Source organism: Strix uralensis, chromosome 22 (assembly GCF_047716275.1).
Source record: "Strix uralensis isolate ZFMK-TIS-50842 chromosome 22, bStrUra1, whole genome shotgun sequence".
Taxonomy (NCBI): domain Eukaryota; kingdom Metazoa; phylum Chordata; class Aves; order Strigiformes; family Strigidae; genus Strix; species Strix uralensis.
Window position 1 is genome coordinate 10,053,335 of NC_133993.1, and position 15,977 is coordinate 10,069,311.

Genomic DNA, 15,977 nt, shown 5'->3' on the forward strand with positions numbered 1-15,977 from the left:
ACGGCTTTATTGTCCGGGTGGCCACAGGCCTGACACGGAAATGGCCACGGGATGGGCTGCTGCGTGGGTCCCACGCGAGGGCTGGGGGCGAGCGGGGCTGCACCCACCCCCAGCGATGGATATCTGTATATGTGTGTATCTATTTGTATATTTGTGTGTCTGCGTATTTGTATATCTATTTATTTGTATATCTATTTGTGTATCTAAATATTTGTATATCTACATATTTGTATATTTGTGTATCTATTTGTATATCTATATATTTGTATATCTATATATTTGTATATCTATATATTTGTATCTCTGTGTACTTGCATCTCACCCCAGCTGCTGCTCCCGAGGGTGGAGAAGGGGGGGTTCCACCCCCCCGGGAGGGTAGGACAATAACCCGGGGGTCCCCGCGGTAATCCCCACCCGTGAGCCATCCCCGGGAGATTTCTCCCTCGTACCTGCCGGGGCTGGTTGTTTCCGCGGGAGGCAGTACAAGGGATCGGGTTCTGGGGGTACCCCCACTTCCAGGGGATCCTGGAGGCGCAGGACCCCCGCTCCCTCCCACCACTCTCCCCTCGGGGAGCGGGGGACTTCTCAGGTGAGATTACTCCGGTAAACTCATCCCCACGCACCGCCCCGAGTGGGCTCCGGTGCAGATAAAGGTGCGTTTCTGCCTGACGCGGAAGTGCGCACCCCACGGCGCTGCGCGGGGTGGGGGGGATCCACGCGTGTCCGGGCCTCCGCGGGCTGCGGGTGGGACGGGACAGGACGGGGGGGTCCGTTCTGCGCGGGTCGGGGTCCGCTCCGCACGCCCCTCCCGGGGCTCTCGGGCGGAGACGGAGCAGGAGCCGCTGCAAACCTCTTCCGCGGCCGCGGGGTGCAGCGCGGCCGCGCAGCAGCGCAGATCCCTCAGGCTCCAGCTGGGGCTTCCCGTGGGGTTTCCACGTTGGTTTCTCGGTGCTTTATTTTTCTGTTTGGCCTGGTGCAAGAGCATCAAAGCTTGGGGGAGGAAAATAAAAATTAAAAAAATCATTGAAAACCCCAAATATGAGTTGCGCCGGTTAGGAATAAGTTTTAGGGGCTGGGGCCCTTCCGCGTGGGTTGTGCACGGTGTACGCGAGGTCTCTCAGCGCGGGTGGGGCGGCTGGTTTTGGCCTGGCAGCTCAAATCTCGCTTGTGGTTCTTACACTCCTCGCAGAGAACAGGAGAGAGGGGAGATACCTAAAAAAAAAAAAAAAAAAAAAAAAAAAAAGCAGGTGCCAGCGGGAAAACAGGGGAGATGCTGCCGGTGGGAGTGAGGGCAGGGGGTGAGCGGGAGGAATTCACAGAGCAGCTGGCACTTCAGCAGGATACATCAGATTTACCGTGAAAAAAAAGTGATTAGAAATTAATATTGGCCTAACGGAATTATTTCAATTGCAAAGAATCGATTCATTTCTCTTCCTTTTCTTGCGAGAAACAAATCCCAGAAAATGAGGTGGCCAAGATGATGCCGAGATCCCTCCACGCAGAGACCCCTAAAGCCAGGGACAGCCCGGCCGTGCCCCTGCACCTCTCGGCAAATGCTCCCACGGCGGATCCCAGCTGGAAACCTGCGGGGGGAGGCTGCGATTTCCCACCTCCCCACTGCTCGCTGGGGCAGGACGGGCCTGGTGCTCCCACCACCGGGACACTCGGACCCTCTGCGGGGATGGCAAAGCCCTTTGGCTCAGAATCGAGGGGTGTTTCCAAGGAAAATATTGAGATTTTGATATATTTTTCTTGAAATTTCGGTTTGTGAAAGACCTGCAGGCAAGCCCATCGCTTCGGGGGGAGCTGAAAGCCGCCCAGCACCAGGCACTGGTTAAACCCCCCAATATTTTGATCAGAGGCAGTTACTCCTAACAGGCTCTTAAACTGTCCGGGATGAAAATATTTCTACAAATCACTTGGTGCACTGGCTTTTTAAAGGTCTCTGGTACATTTTACAGGCTACAGGAGGGAGCTGGAGGAGCACACCCAAACCCCACCGCCCCGACCTGCAGGACAGACGGATGGACGGGCCAGGGCCAGCCTGGAGGAAAAAAAATGCCTCTTTCCCTTTGGGGTGGGGGGTGGCTTTGTAATTGCTCTCCCTGCTCCAGGACCCCCCCTTTATGCTGCCAGGGATTGATAAAATGCTCTCGGATGCACTCAAGGGCAGAGATACTCCCTCTCACTCACACGGGATAGGGTTATTTTTCAAGATTCCCTCTTATTTTTCAGGATTTCCCTCTTATTTTTCAGGATTTCTCTCTAATTTTTCAGAATTTTCCCCCTTTCTCCTCCATGAGCAGTTTGTGAATAATACTCAATGAAACCACTGAAAAAATGTCTCTCCATTCTCTAAACTTCGGGCGCATTGCATCACTAATTAAAAATATTTTAACGAATCCTACTATTCCTAAACCGATACTTGAATTTATCGGTTTATGAATTTTAATATTTATAAGAGGCTTCTGGAAAACCAGGGGCTGAGGAGAAGAGCGGAGCGAGTGGCTGTGCAGGGCGGCCGGGCTGGGATAATTTGCAGTGAATCTGCTGCGATGCACAGGCCGTTATTAGTAGATGTTTAGTTCTTTTCGTTTTTTGTTTTTTTTTTCCTTTAGGTGCTACCCCAGTTCAAACAAAAGCAGTATTTAGTGACAATTTATAAAGATGCAAATCCCCTCTTCTCTCTTTTGTCTCAAAATACAAAGACAGAAAAGTGGGTTTAGTTTGAAAATAAGCTCGGCTTGCGGGGCCGCAGGCTGCGGCCATCCCTGCTGCTGCTGTTGTTCCCTTTTCCTCCCCGTAAAACAACACGATTCTCGGGGGAAAAACACCAAAAAAATAAATCGAAAATGTGCTTTCTGATGAAAACTGTTTAAACTACCAGAGAGGCCTAGGAAAAGCAATAGATTGCATCAGACCAAATGGTGCTGCTCAGGCCGCGTTTAAAAGGTTTTGAGCCTTGCTTGGGGTAAAACCGAGAGATTTAAGGCAAAGCCGGGGCAGGTCCCGGCGAGCGGATCCCGAAGGGATGGAGAAACGAGTCGTTATTTTTTTAATCAGCTGAGCTGTGTTTGCTCCGGAGCTCCTTCGCGAGGTTTTACTGGCGTGGGAGGAGGGTCCCAGTTCAGGGAATGAAAAACGCGCCCGTCCTTCCCCTGGCTTCAAACATCCCAAGGTCGCTCGTTCAAACTTTCTGCTTTATTTCCATCTTTCTTACTAAACAGCCTTTCACCATCCTCTAACAAAGAAACCACATTTTCTAGAGAGCAGCTGAAGGAAATTATACAGTAATAAACACTGCCGATTGGAAAAAAAAAATAATGTTTGTTTGTTTTCCTAAGCAAATACAGCTAAATACTTCCAAGAGGGTTTCTTCTCCTGGAGAAATCCTTGCGAAGAGGCTTGGAGGAGGGTCCCGGTGAACCCGGCAACTTCGAGGGATGCGATGGGAGGCTGGAAGGGGAGAACCTCCATTTTCCGGCTGTCTTCAACGAGCCTATTTTTTCCCCGATTATTTAAAAGATTATTTTTGTGGCGATAGAGAGAAGTGTGTGTCCTTTAAAACAAACCCCCCAAACCAACAGCCTTCTAAGAAAGAGGAAAAAAGAGTTTGTAGATGGAAGATTTCATGCCTCAATTTTAAAGCCAGCAGAGAATTCGCATTAGTCTTCTGTCGCCTTTTGATGTTTCCTATATTATGTTGTGATTTGGTTGTTTTCCCTCTTCTTCCTTAATCCAGGCTCTTACTCCTTTTACGGGAACAACTACTAATAAAAAAAATTTTCAGATTAGTAAATTATAAGCCCAGAACTTTTTCTTTTTAGCAAATTTCATCTGAAGAAATCTTAAATCACGGGTTTGTTTTTTTTTTTTTTTCCCTTTAAATCTAGCCCAGCTAAACCAGGGAAAGTCTCTTATTATGTCTAACCTATTGATTTACTACTAACACAGGATTTTGTTTGCTAGTTCAGTTTAGAATTAAAAGAATGCTGGAAAATATTTTTGTTGCTAAGATAAGCTTAAACCAAAACTCTTCCTTGCCCTTCAGTAAGTGCTGGTATGGGGACAAATTAAAAGCCATGCAAGAAAGCCACAATCTTTTTATAAGACGGAGAATGGTCTTGGATATTGCCTTTTCCCTCAAAGAGCATTTTATATTCTTTGGGCAACATTTATCAATTCTTATTTAAATTGCACTCATACCTACAACACTTATTCCTTATCTTTTAAGTGTTATGTTTAAAGCAATTATGATTTAAAATTCCTCCGAGACAAATACCCTCAGAGCATTTTTAAACTGTGTAAAGTTTCATGTTGTCAAACTTTAAAAGGGAAAAACTTTTTTTTTTTTTTTACCTTTTACAAAGTATTTCTCCTGCCTGTTATTGATTGACAAGTTTATTATTATTATGAATGGATTCTCCCATTTCCCAGTCCTCTTCAAGGCCTGATGTGGATTGAGAGCCTGACCAGTTGCTTATTGACCCATGATGGCTATACAATGACCCTGCTGCCCCCAGCCTGACCCTGGGACCCCCGAAGGACCCAGCCCAACAGAACAGGGCTCAGATATGCAAAGTTGGAGCTTTATGAGCTTTGGGGAGGGGAGGGGGAGATGGCAAAGTGGGCGAGGGTTTCATTAACAAAAATGTGTTTATTGTAAATAAAAAAGGCAAAGGGGCTGTTTAAAGGAACATGTCCTAAAGGATCGCAGCTCCCTTCTGGATGGGGAGTGCTGAAGCCTCGGAGCCCTTTTTATACCCACACACGCCTAATTGGGACAATAAAAGGAGAAAAGCTGACGCTCGCTCTGCTGAGTTTCTTGGCTGCCTGGGTGATACTCAGTAAGCGTTGCTCCATTTCGAAAAGTGACCGAATTTGCTCAAGTTGGAAATGGCAGCCTCCTTTAGGGAGGGAAACAAGGAAGCCCGTGGAAAGGCCCACTCGCGCCGCAGCTACTCGCCCTCCCTCGTGCGTCCCCGGTGCGGGTGTCTGCGCCCCGCCGGCGTGCGAGGCCGTACCCTCGTTCTGTGCCGAGGTCTGGTGCTCGTGCAGGGAGAGGAAGCAAGGCCTTTGGAAATGGGGTCAGCAGGGATGAGTGAAATAAAAAAGGTTAGAGTGGATATCAGCGTTAATATTCACCCTTTTGTCTCTTCTCCCACTAAGTGAGGAAATGAAGGGGAAAAGCATCTCCTCCTACCCTCGAAAGGCAGCTCCTCTGCTCCGTTACTGTACAGGGTTTGTGGGCGAGCTAATAATTATTTGTGAGAGCTGGTGTGTAGCCCAGAGGGTGTGGGTTTGTGAAACAGCATTTTGCTCCATTTCAGAAAGTAAGGGGATCCGCTCCCCACCCTCACTCCCTCATTTAATGGGGATACAGTTGTTTAAATAATTTCCCTCTTCCCAAAACAAATGCAGGAGAACGAGAGCTCATTTTTTATCCTAATTGATGGATCGCTGAAGACAAGCCTTTGAAGAAAACGGCTGTCAGCAGTGGGAGATACCCAGAGCATCTGGGTTAGATAGGTATAAAGCAAAGAGCAACCTGCATTCTTTGCGAGGCTGGATGCTCTCAGATTATAAACCACGGCGATTGCTTTTGATTTCACCATAAAAAACAACAGCAGCAGCAGCAGCAAGTTGTTCTGACACTCTCAAAACATCTGGATTGTAAAGTTTGCTGGTTTCTGGCAACAGCAACAATAATAATAAAATCTCTCACCGTACGGGCAGATCCCCAGGGTTTCGCCAGGGTTTCGGCTCGACCCAGCTGAGATGTACATTTGTACATGTACAGAAAATGTACATTCGTGTGCACATCCCAAAGCCCTCCCCGGCGGTGGGTGCAGGGGATAACGCACCAGAGCTCTGCGCATCCGAAGAGAAAAAGCTCTGGCAGCTCCTAACCGCGGGGCCCACGCACCTGAAGGCAAGATCTGGGGGTTATACTGAGTGTGTGTGTTTAAATAGCCTGAATTTTGATGGAAATCTTGGGTTGTGGGAGAGTTTCACACCAAACCTGGGGTACAGAGGTACAGAGTCACATCAAACTCTCTTGGGGCTCAAGGAGCCCTGGACCGGGGTGACTCGGGGACTCGAGCATGGCCCGAACGGGTTTGTGCACCCACGGACCCACGGACCCACGGACCCACGGACGGAGGTGGGGGATCTCCGTGCCCAGCGCGACCCGGGCAGGAGCTTCTCTACCTGCTATTGAGCTGGGTTAAACCCTGGAATTTGGGATGAAAAAAGTTTTTATAGGGCTGAGAATTGCTCTCAAGTACTTTCCGCGCGTTACTCCGGGGGGGGGGGGGGCGGGGGGGGGCGGAGGTTCCATCTGTTTGTCTTTATTTGATTTTATTATTATTTTTTAAGACCGTGGCATCTCCCAGCTGCCAAATGGTTCTCGGTTTCCTAAGACTTAAAGGAAGAGGAAGGCACCGAGCTGGGAAACAATAAAATAGAAAATATTTGCCTTTCGCTCCAAAATGGACATTTCAGCTTCAGCTCCACTTTCTAGGAATCGCCTGGCAGAAATGTCCCGCTCCGTGGGGGAGGGACGGGAGAGCTTGTGGCTGTGTCCCCCCCTCCCCGGCAGCTCCTGCAGCCGCCTTTGCCTCGGCGGCGGGGGGGGGTGTCTCTCGTCCCCAAACAGAGATGCTTTCGGGGAGCGGCTTCGGGGCCGCTCGCAGGTTATCCCTAAAAATCGAGGTCCCCGAGGGAGCGAATACCGGGGCGGGGGGGACACACCGGGTCCCGGGGCGGGGGGACACCGGAGCCGGGGCCAGCGGTGCCCGGCCGGGGCGAGCGGCGATCGCACGGGGTGAGCTGGGTCGGTGGGTACCGCGGGGGGGCCTGGGGGGGGTGCAGGGCTGGGGGTGCCCGGCTTCGGCCGGGGGTGCTGCTGGAGCCGGCTCTGTCCCTGCTATTCCGCCTCTTTCCACTGATTTTTCTCTTTGGTGCTTGTCAGAAGGGACCTATAAAAACACGCCCCCCCCCTCGCCCCCCCGGTTGCTCTCAATACACTGGCAGGAGTGTGCCGGCCGCGGGGCTCTGGGTGCTGCACCCCGCCCCCCCCCGCCGCCGGAGCGGGGCATGAAAAAGCGGGGTGACAGCGGCGGTCCCCGTCCCCGGCTCCATCCCTTCAGCCCAGCGTCCCTTCGCTGCGCCTCCCCCCGCCCCGGGCCAGCCCCCTCCCCAGCCCCCCCTTCCCACGCCCGCACCTCTTGGCACCGGCTCCGAGCTCAGCCTCGCCGGCAGCTTTCGCCTTTGCCTCCGGAGATACACTTAAAAAAAACCCCAATAAATAAATCAGAGGAACCTCTCGGCTGTCCCTTGCCCGGGGGGGGGGGGTGGGGGGGGGTGTGTGTGTCTGTGCCCGCCGCTGCCCCCGTTCCCTGCGGGACCGGGCTGGCTTTTGAGTGCGTCGCGTTTTATCTCTGCTAAACCCGGTTTACTCCCGGGGAAAGCTCGGCTTAACTTCGGCTGCCGGGATGGGGCAGGGGAGAGCGGGGGCTGGGTTGGACAGACAGGGGAGCCCAGAGGAGGATGGACAGACGGACGGACGGAGGGGATGGAGGGAGGGAGGGAGGGATGGGTTGGTGGGAGAAATAGTCGAGGACTAGTTCTGCCTCTCGCGGTCATTCCCATTTCTGAACGGTTTCACACCCCCAGAAAAGCCGACACATGCCCCCAGCCATGACCCCCCTTCCTCGCCCTCTCGGGTCAGAATCTGCCCGGGGCTAGTCCCCGTCCCTGCCCGTTGCCCCGGGGGCGCGGCCGGAGGATGGGGGTTTTGGGGGGCTGGGGCTCGCCCGCCCGCGGGCTCAGACCCCCACCACGGGGCAGCCGGGCTGGGACGGGGGGGACCGGCCCGGTGGGGAAAGGCGAGATGCGGGCGCCCTCCGGAGGTTTCCCACCGCCAGCCTGGCCGCAGGGCACGCGTTTGGGGATAAAAAAGGGCATTTTTAGGCTTTGCCCAGCAGAGGTCCCCGGCTGCCTTCCCACGAGCAGCCGGGCGGCTCCCGGGCACCCCGGGCCAGTCCCGGGCCGGTGCAGCTGCCTGCACCCACCCGGCAACGCCGTGATCCCCCCCCCACCCCGATCCCCAGGGCACCTGCTCAGCCCCCCCGGCCCTGAGCATCACATCCCGGCGGCGTCAGGCGCTGGGGACCCCGTGGGGCTGGCACAGACCCTCCTCCGGGCGGGCGGGGGGTGTGTGTGTGTCTCCTCCTCCTCCACGGCAAAGCTGCCGGTTTACCCGGCAGAAATAGAAATTCCTCGCACGGGAGAAAGAAACAGCGGGGGGGGGAAATCCCCTTTCTCGGCACACTTCGTGCCGAGATGCATGGCAGGGCACGGAGCAAGCAGCCTGACTGTGCAGAGATCGCTGGGAGCTTATTTGACTGAAGTGGGCAGCAAAAATCAGGGCAGGGACCTGGAAATACACCCGCTGGGCTGGGGAGATGCGGTTAAAGCCATGCGGGGGGAAAATGTGCCCACCCCAACACCACAATTGCCCTGCAGAAAGGTGGTGGGGGGGTGTGTGCAGGGAAAAGCACCACTAAAACCTGCCACGTCAGAGCTGACACTTAGAAAATCACATTAGCCTAAAGCCTTTCTGCCCCCCGAAGTGACACAGTTCTGTAAACCGAGTTGCATTTTCAATTTCAGGTCTTCTCACTATTTTTATAATCCCGCTGTCAACGAGCCAAAACAGAATGAAAGAAAGAAAGAGAACAGAGTGGGTTTGTCTATATTAGGAAATTACTCTAAATATACCGCTGTGTTTGTGCAAACCTTTCATCCAGACCCACTACTACTTTATACTGTTCTTACGGCAGATTATTTTAATTTAGCAATTAACCAGATCGAATTAAATGAATGTAAACTGGATTTAGTGCACTTGAACAGGTTTTGCACCTGTGAAATTCCTCAGCATAGGTGAGTCAGCACATCACATGTACAGATTTGCTCCAAAGCAGCCTGCGACGGCCTTGCTCTCAGAGACCTTTATGCACCGATTTTTGAGTTTTAGAAATGATTCCCGTTCCTGGGTCTCTCAAGTTAAGTGCAAAAATATTTGAGCGTCGAGATAGATAGATATGAATCATGGCTAAACTGATTTATTCCAAATATTACTCATTAATTAGGCTGAAACCATGAGCCTAATTTTGATCCCTGAGCTCTCATTGGGACGTGGTGCCGGTGACTTCACACACTGTTTTGGAGGTAAACCTCAAGGGTGTCAGAATTTGGCCATCTTTTATTTTCCAGGGGACAAGCTATGACTCACCAGTGACTAAGTAACAGGTTACAGCCTCAACATTTCTGATGAGTAATAGGGTGTGCGAGTGGATCTAACCCATTCTGTCAGTCACTAAGTAGACACATGGTTAAAAGGCTGATCCTGACAGCGAGGCAGATCGGCAGAGTCCCTGATAAATCACTGAAATTATCAGTAAAGGAAACAGTTGCTTCCTCTGACAAATAATTAGGACATTTATCGTAAACAGGCATCTCAGACTGGTCCATGCAAATCTCCTAAGAGCAGTAATGAAGGGTTAAAGGTTTGATTATATTTTCTTTTCCGTTTTTGCAGCTCTTGCTAAGAACCAGAGCTACTCACTGGTTGATAAACACGAAGTGCACCCTGTGGCTGCCTCAGCCCCCACGGGCCTGCGGCCACCCTGCCCCACACTGGGCACCCGCTGTCCCCCGTCCCACCAGCCCTGTGGGGCTTTGGGGGGGCTCAAGGGGCACGGTAGGTTTTGTAGTTTTGAAAATGGAGAGATCGTAGAACCACAGAATGGTTTGGGTGGGAAGGGACCTTTAAAGGTCACCTGGTCCAACCCCCTGCCATGGGCAGGGACATCTTCAACCAGATCAGGCTGCTCAGAGCTTCATCAACTGGCCTTGATCCCTTCCAGGGAGGGGGCAGCCACAGCTCCTCTGGGCAACCTGTGCCGGGGCCTCACCACCCTCACAGGGAAGAATTTCTTCCTTAGATCTAATCTAAATCTCCCCTCTGTCAGTTTAAACCTGTTACACCTCATCCTATCCCTACACCCCCTGATCAAGAGTCCCTCCCCCCTTTCCTGTAGCCCCTTTCAGTCCTGGGAGGCCGCTCTAAGGTCTCCCCGGAGCCTTCTCTTCTCCAGCTGAACCCCCCCAACTCTCTCAGCCTGTCCTCACAGGGGGGTGCTCCAGCCCCCCGAGCATCTTCATGGCCTCCTCTGGCCCCACTTGAGCAGGTCCGTGTCCTTCTGCTGTTGGTGCCCCCAGAGCTGGACCCAGCACTGCAGGGGGGTCTCCCGAGAGCGGAGCAGAGGGGGAGAATCCCCCCCCTTGCCCTGCTGCCCACACTGCTCTGGATGCAGCCCAGCACACGGGTGGCTTTCTGGGCTGCCAGTGCACGATACTGGTTCAGGGTCAGTTTTCCACCCACCAACACCCCCAAGTCCTTCTCCTTGGCGCTGCTTGCAAGTGGTAGGTGGTGGATAGATGTGGGTGTGGGGAGGGATGCAGGAGGGATGGAGGGAGGAATACAGGAGGGAGGGATGAAGGGATGGAGGGAGGGATGTAGGAATGGAGGGAGGGATGTAGGGAGGGATGCAGGAGGGATGTAGGGAGGGATGCAGGAGTGGTGGATGAAGCGATGGGTGCAGGGAGGGATGCAGGGGGGGATGGAGGGATGTGGGGAGCGATGCAGGAGTGGTGGATGAAGGGATGGGTGCAGGGAGGGATGCAGGAGGGAGGGAGGGAGGGATGCAGGGGGGGATGCAGGGGAGGATGGAGGAAGGGATGCAGGGGGGATGGAGGGACAGCCGTGCTGCAGGGAGGTGCATTGCCTCTGCCGTCTGTGGGGTGGGCGAGGGGCGTCATGGGGCCGCCTGCGCTCAGGGCCGCCCGGTCCCGGGCCGGGGCTGCTCTGGGGCCCCCCCGCCGTCCCCCGCTTCCTGCCCGGCTCCCGGGAGCGCGACGCCGCCCCCGCTGCCTGCGCACCCGCGGCCCCGGCGCTGCGCGGGGGCAGGATGTCGTTGCCTGAACCTCAGCGCTGCAGCTCGCAACCAAAAAAGCCGCCGATCGTTTCCTGTCAATATTCACGGGGCTTTCTGAGCCCCGACGGTTCCCAGCCCCGGGCAGGGGCCGGGCTGGCCCACCGGGCACCGGGCAGCTCCACCACCAAGCCCCGGCACCCGCTCCGGGGGTCCCGGCAGCCCCTCCCCGGGCCTGCAGCACCCAGAACACCCCCCTGGGCTGTGGGTAAAGATGTTTTGGCAGAAATCTTAGGGAGTGGGAGGGGTTGGGGTGGGAGCTGACACCCCTCCCCAGCCCTGGGTGCTCTCCGGTGGAAGGTGTGAGCAGCAGCGCGGAGCTGACACAGCTCCACGCACGACGTGTTCTGTGATGGATCCTTCTGCACACTGGAAACCAGCTTGAGAAGTCATTATATACATCTATATAAAAGTATATATAGAGGCAGTTTGGGTGGAAGGAAGCAGAAAGCCTCACCCTGTGCAGGTTTAACACACCAGACCGTTGCCAGCCTGGCCACAGGGTGGTGAGGGATGGTGGCCTTTGCCCCCCCAGTTGCCCCCCGCCTTGCTGTGCCACAGGGCTGGTCCCACGCGGGATATTTTCAGCCCTGGGAAAATCACTTCGGCCTGGAACAACGACTTGGTTTTGTGCCGTCACTGCAGGGCTGTTACCTTCAGGCTTTTACCTCAGGTTTCCTGTCTTAAAGGCAGTTTCCGATAGCGCAGCCAAGAACTGAACATACAAGTGCAAGCTAAGCTGATGCAACGCTCCAAACCCATGCAAGGACGTCAGAGCAGAGCGTTTAATTAAACTGGTTTGTAAACCAGTTAAATGAGAGCAACTGGTGGGTATAGGCAAAGCTTCAACCCTGCCAACTGTTTTCTAAAGGCGCTAAAAACGCGGGAATGTGCGGAAAAAGTCCCAAGGCACAAAGGGAAACAGGTGCCTAACTCCCATTAAAAAAAATCTGTTTGTGATTATGAATCCCCACTTTCACATCAGGACCCAGGCTGAAGACTCAGGGCCTGTATCTATGACGTACCAAACACTCTGCCACGCCAAAGCACCCCGGGACAGTTTAAATGCTCTCCGAAGCCTTGGTCCTGCTCCGCACACATCGGCAGAGGTCTGGGCACACCGAGAGGTTGGAGCAGCTCCAAAGCTTGTTTTGGTTTTAAAGCCAGGGCATCTGTTTAGGTTCCTAAAAATGAACTTGAAAGCCTAAGTACAGGCTCCTTAGAAATACTCTTGGTTTCTGGACACAGACCACATCACTTACTTCTCTAGTAATTGTTGTGTACTTTCACTGCCTAATGTAAATAATAATAATAATAAAAATAATATGACACTAATAAGTCCTTGGTTCTGCCTCCCCGTAGGGAATTAGCCTAATTGGTCTCTTGAAGTTCCTTCCAAAGCAATGTTTATGTGATTTTTATGACTATCCCATTAGGTTTGTTAAACTGGACTTGTTTTAGAGATGTTCCTCAACTACATGGTCTGTAGCACATTCTCTCTTTTGCAGGAAAAAGTGAATAAACAGCTAAACCACTTTAAATACATGACCCAGAGGAATTCCTGTCACCCCAGCGGGAGAGGACAGTGAGGTAAGCGGGCTGGAAAGTGGTCGTAAATACGGGTATGTCACAAAAGCGTGGGAGTTTCGGCTTTTAGGGCGAGAAGAGACAGAGCGATTCTAACAATCCCTTCAAAATATTTCCACTCATAAAAGAGTAATTTAGTACCAAAAGCAAATTTGTCATCTTCCTGTACAATGACCTACTATATTAATCAATTTTACTGTTTTGAATGCATCAAAACCATGAAGACAAATATGATCCACTGTCTTGTTTGATTTAAGCTGCTAGAGGAAAAAAAAAAAAGGCAGGCATAGAAGATATTTCAATTGCTACTTTTTTCCTTTATAAGTCACTAATGGCACTCTTTCATTTCAAAGTTGTTAATGACATCACTGTTTCCTTTCAAAGTCCTTAATGACATTGTTTAATGAATAATAACTTGCACTTATATAGTGCTTTTTCAGATAAACAACCCAGAAGTGCTCTGCAGTAGGGAATTGGTCAGACAAAGAGGGAAAATGAGGCACAAAGGGAGGAAGTGACTTGTCCAAGGCCAGAAAGTTACTGACGAAGCAAAGCCCCCGGGGGTGAGTGTGTTTGGCTCTTGCCTTTCTTGACTCTCTGAATCTTTCTGAGGGTGTTTGTACATTAGAAATGCAGCATTTAGCCCATAATGGAGCAAGCACAGAGTAAAACTATAAGCGCTGAGTCAACAATCTGTTCTGAAAGCTGACTGTTTCTTTTTCTTTTGGGAATATCTTCACTAAACAGAGTTGTTTCTTAAGAAAAGATCCCTCGACAAAATGCTTTCCGTAGGGATATGAGCAGGGCAGAAAAGAGAGGAAAAGCGTGGGGCTTTTTGGTAGGTGTGGTTGATGAAGAGCAAGGGCAAAGGTCTCACTTTCTCTCCCTCGGGAACCACACGCTGCGGCGGCAGCTGAAGCTCCTGTTTAAACAGAGCCTTTGCCTTTGCAGGTCGCAGTCCAGACTCCCAGCTGCCAGTCCTGCAGGGCACGAGAAGCCTTTGCGGACCTCAGTGGGATTTTTCCTTGTCTGACGATGTGAAGAGAGGCCGTATATACTGCAGGAAAATGTGCACCAGAGGGCTGATTGCAACTGCGATTTCATTGGATGGGAAGACCTCTCCCCCATCTACGGCGTAGAGAAATACCAAGATTTGGACCCCTTGTCCCTCCTGCCTTGTGCATATGAACCTTTTGTTGCTAGGTAATAAAATCAATTTTTGGTGGAGAGAAGTGGGAAAAGTTTATATCATTTATCAACCCACCACATAGGTTGTGAAACTTCACAACTAGCTGGTTAGCAGCATTATATGTGGGAGAGGAAAAAAATAAATCAGGGTAAAGTTTTGTGCATGCCACTGAGTCACATTTGAGGACTTGTCACTATCGTTACCAACATTCTCATTTTTGTTCCTATTACAATTATTATTAATTATGATGATGGAACATGCAGGGACTCTGAGTCCCATCAAGACCCTACTGATCCTGGAATAGCGCAGAAGGTGTGATAAATTGGCTTCCCCTCCTCGAAGGTCTAATAATCCAGACAGAGAAGAAGGGAAAAGCAAAATAATTTACCTAATGTCTTGCAACAGGTCAGTGGCAGAGCTGGAGCCCATCTTTCCAGATTCGCAGAAGAGTTCCCTGCCATAGATGATCTACCTCTTCAAGGAGGGACACTTGTTGGCCTTGAAATTTGACAGCTAGCATAATCCTTCCTGATGTTTTGAGACACTGTGGTATCCAAAACAAAGGATACAGAGAAAAACATCACAAGCAAAGCTTTAAAGAAAGCCCAACTAAATTATTTTGTTTAAATAACGTGTCTAAATAACGCGTGTGGTCTTCTCGCTGTTCTAGTAAGCGTGCATGGAGAGATGAAGGAGCTCAGGGTATATGCGCCGGTGAGATGGATGAAAAGTTTGGTCTGAAATGAGAAAACAACTTTCTAAAAGAGATATGGTCTGGAGAGTTCTCCGGTTCTGTCACGTTCTCCCTGGTGGCTGCTGCTAACGGAGGATAAGACTTTGTGCTGCTATCTGTGGAAGTGATCCTGCAGTGCCAGCTGACAGATTTATACTTTAAAGTAGCGGTTCTTGCTAGTGACTCGAAGGAATTTGGCTGCCTAGTGAGGATTACTACTCTTATCTGCACAATTCCCTCTTCCTCCAACCTGCCCAAGGGGAACAAGATAAAATCTGACGGAGCAAACAGGTTCGTTAAACAGGGGCACAGATTTGCCTGTCCGCAAATAGGCAAGTTTTAGCCCTCCTTGGGCCCGGATAAATTACAGTCCTTACTCATGATAACCTCAAGTGACAGCTTCCCCATAAATGAAGGAAGGAAGAGTCTTCATTCCCAGGAGAAGCCGTTGGGAAAGGCTGGGACACTGTGCAGAGAGGCAATCTATCACTGCAAGCCATTAAGTCTGTGCATGCCAGTGTTTCCTCGCATCGACCCTTTGTGTAAGCTGGGCCATAAGCACTTCTCTAATACAGATCAGTATTTACATTTCCTAAGAACATGTGGGGTTATCATAGGAAAGATAAATTTTCTTGCCTTTTTTTTCTTTTCTTTAATATAGCATGTATGTATTTTATAGATAAAATAGCTGAAGTATGAATAAGCTGGAAAATGCAATAATATGGCCTTACACCCCAGTAAGAGTATTTTATTTATTGTATCTCAAGAATTTCCATGTCAAGCACTTAGATGCTAAATTTACGTTATTTTTAAATAGTAATCAAGTAAATGCAAAGGATCCCCCTGCAAATGAAAGATCGTCTGTAACAAAGCCTCTGCAGATGGAGATAAGGCCAACAGCTCTGCTCATGATGTATGAGCCTGTGCAGAAGCCAGTTCCCTTATCCACAATTTTCTAGATATAGTAGTAAACGACTAAGTTTAGTAACAACTTCTGTAACTTAGGTCTGCAGTTATGACTGAGATACACAAGGATAGTGGTTCCCATGAGTCAGTACTTTAATTTTGCCTGCTCCCTACATATGGCCACATTTTAAAAACTCTGACTGATAAAATAACAAATGAATAATATAAATTAAATATGGCCATGTCTCAGTTTTCACAGTTGTAACTTTCCCCTAAATTTTTCTCAAGAAACCATCCTGCCCTTTCCTCTCTGGCCTAGCCTTTCCTCACCACAGGGATTAGTTATGTAAATTGGAACTTAATCCCCTAAAGGCAAATTTGCAGTTCAAGTCCAAGTGTCTGCTAGCATGGCCAACTGGAACCAAGACCGTCAGGGGATGGCGGATGTTTAGCATTTTGTCCTGTAGCCTAAGACAATCCTAAACCGCAAGGATCTCCTTCA